The following is a 2986-nucleotide window of genomic DNA, read 5'->3' as shown; positions in this document are numbered from 1 at the left end:
TCGATGTGGCAGGCGTCATTCGTCGTCAGGTACGCACCATGGCCCGTGGGGTGAGCTACCCGTCTGTGATTCATCCGGGCGGCCCAACACTATTTGGCGGCGTGGGTGGTAGTGGTTGGCCTCCCTTATCTTGCGTTGTCGCCTGCCTCTTCTCCTCTCCTCTGCCTTTCATTTCTTTTGTTTCATTTCGTCTCGGCTCCACTTCCTGCTCTACATCGTCCTACTTGCTGGCCCGCTGCAGGTCGGTTAAGGTGGCTCTCCTCCCGCTTATTTCCCCTTTTATGTGTTCGATTTGTGGTGCCTAACCGGTTTTGGATCTTGTGTGTCCATTGCTTGCAGATTCGTTCTTCTCCTTGTCGTTGGGCCTGGATCGGTTGCATCGTTCGTCGATCTGTGGCTAGGTCTTTCTTCTGGCCTAATTTTTTGTCATTTGCTTGACCCGATGTAGCTTCTGACATTTTTGTGGCATGTGTCGTTCTTTGTAGCTGCTCCTGCTTGATCTCTTCGCCTGTTCGTCGTTGGTCTGTGCTGGTCTGCGCATATTGCTCCAGGGATCTGTAGGTCGACCCCTCTTTCCTTTTTTCTTTGTTTTTAGGTTTCTTTGTGTGCCTCCGTTCACGGTCATGCGCATGTGTGTATGGACTATTGGGCTTCGTATGGTGTGCGTGTCGTTGGGGTAGGTGTGCACGGTGACAAAGCAATGCATTCCTTTGTTGTGAGGACCTCCGATACATAATAGACTGGTTTTTGGGTGGGGAATTTATGTCCCTCTTCCCCTCGTTCGGCGATGAGTACGACACTATCTACTTGGTTAGTGGCCGAAATGTATAATAACATAGGCTCGCCAACACCTGGGGCAGCTAGGATTGGATTGCTTGCATGTAGGGTCTTGATTTCTTCCAGTCTGGATGTTGCAGCGTTCGTCCATTCAAAGTTATTAGTGCGTCGTAATAGCTTGTAGAGTGGTAATGCTTTTTCTCCCAACTTGGAGATAAAACGGCTTAAGGCCGCAACGCACCCTGCTAGTTGTTGGACTTGCTTTAGGTCTGTTGGTATAGCCAATTGTGACAAAGCTCGGATTTTGGCTGGGTTTGCTTCAATTCCTCTATGGGAAACAATAAACCCTAGCAATTTTTCAGCCGGTACTCTGAAGACACATTTTTCCGGATTAAGCCGTATGTCGTATGTTCGGAGGTTGTCGAAGGTGAGGCGAAGATCATCCACCAGTGTTTCGACGTGCTTCATCTTGATGACCATGTCGTCCACATATGCTTCGACTATTTTGCCGATTTTTTTTTCCAAGCAAGTTTGAATCATACGCTGGTAGGTAGCCCAGTGTTTTTAAGCCCGAAGGGCATAGTGTTGAAGCAGAAAGGACCATAAGGGGTGATGAAAGCGGTTGCGGCCTGGTCCGATTCCTTCATCTTAATCTGATGATATCCGGAATAGGCGTCGAGGAAACACAGAGAATCGTGTCCTATAGTTGCGTCAATGATTTGGTCGATGCGAGGCAATGGGAAGGGGTCTTTAGGGCAAGCCTTGTTGAGGTCTTTGATATTGACGCACATGCGCCAGGATTTATCCTTCTTTGGTCCCATGACCAAGTTGGCTAACCAATCCGGATGTTTAATTTCCCTGATAAACCCGGCCTCTAGCAACTTGGCTAGCTCTTCTCCCATGGCTTCACGCTTGGGTTCGGAGAATCGCCGTAGTGTTTGCTTCACGGGTTTAAATCCCTTGATTACATTGAGACTGTGTTCGGCCAGTCTGCGTGGGATGCCGGGCATGTCTGAAGGGTGCCAATCGAAAATATCCCAATTCTCTCGCAAGAATGTGCGTAGAGCGGCGTCCACTGCTGGATCCAGCTGTGCTCCGACAGATGTTGTCTTGTTAGGGTCCGTTGGGTGCACTTAAAATTTAACTATTTCCTCAGCTGGCTTGAAAGAGGTGGATTTAGATCTCTTATCGAGAATCACATCGTCCCTATCCACCGTGGACTATAGGGTGGTTAATTCTTCCGCCGCTAGGGCTTCGGATAGCGCCTCGAGGTCCAGGGATGCGGTTTTGTTTTCGGCACGAAGGGCTTTGTCCGGGTCGCTCGAAATTGTGATGATTTCGTTGGGTCCGGGCATTTTAAGCTTCATATACCCATAATGGGGTATGGCTTGGAAGCGTGAGAAGGCGTCCCATCCCAGTATGGCGTGGTACGCACTGTTGAAGGGGACCACATGAAAGAGCAACCCTTCGGATCTATAGTTTTCAGGCGTGCCGAGTACCACATCCAGTTTAATTCTCCCAGAGCATCGTGTTTCTCGATTGGGGATAATGCCTTGAAAGGTGGTATTGCTTTGCTTGATGTGTGATCTATCCATCTGCATTTTGTCGAGCGTGTCTTCATAGATAAGGTTAAGCCCACTATCACCGTCCATGAGCACTTTGGTAAGCCGAAAAACCGTCCACGATGGGGTTTAGTACTAGGGCAGCGGGTGCTCGGATTGACCGAGCCTTTGGTTTGTCTTTGGCCGTAAAGGTTATTGCCGTGTCGTTCCACGGGCTCAGTGCGATAACTTGGTGGACTTCGGCGAGGTCGCGGAGCGCCCGTTTGCGCCGATTATTCGAAGAAAAGGTCTCCAAGACCGTGAGGACATTAAAGTCGTCCCTCTCTGGAGAGTATTTCTCTAGAGTGGTGGTGAGGATGGCCTCTCCACTTTTTGCTACTTGTCGGAGTACCCAACATGCTCGAAGGCTATGGGTTGGGTCTGTGCGCGGAGTGGCATGTATCGGACAGGGCTTGTCAAGGAGTTCATCCAGAACGGACCTATGTCCCGTGAAGGTTTCATTTTTCCTGCCCGTCGACTGGTGGTCGGTGACCCGCCAGGGTGTATCCGTTTAGTCCGGGCCGCATGCTGCTTAAAGGCAGCGGGCTCCAATTGAGTTTTCTGGGTCCTCCATGTGCTTTCCACCGCACAGTACTTTTGCACTACCT

Source organism: Triticum dicoccoides, chromosome 3B (assembly GCF_002162155.2).
Source record: "Triticum dicoccoides isolate Atlit2015 ecotype Zavitan chromosome 3B, WEW_v2.0, whole genome shotgun sequence".
Classification (NCBI taxonomy): Eukaryota; Viridiplantae; Streptophyta; class Magnoliopsida; order Poales; family Poaceae; genus Triticum; species Triticum dicoccoides.
Note: the sequence above shows the minus strand (reverse complement) of the source record.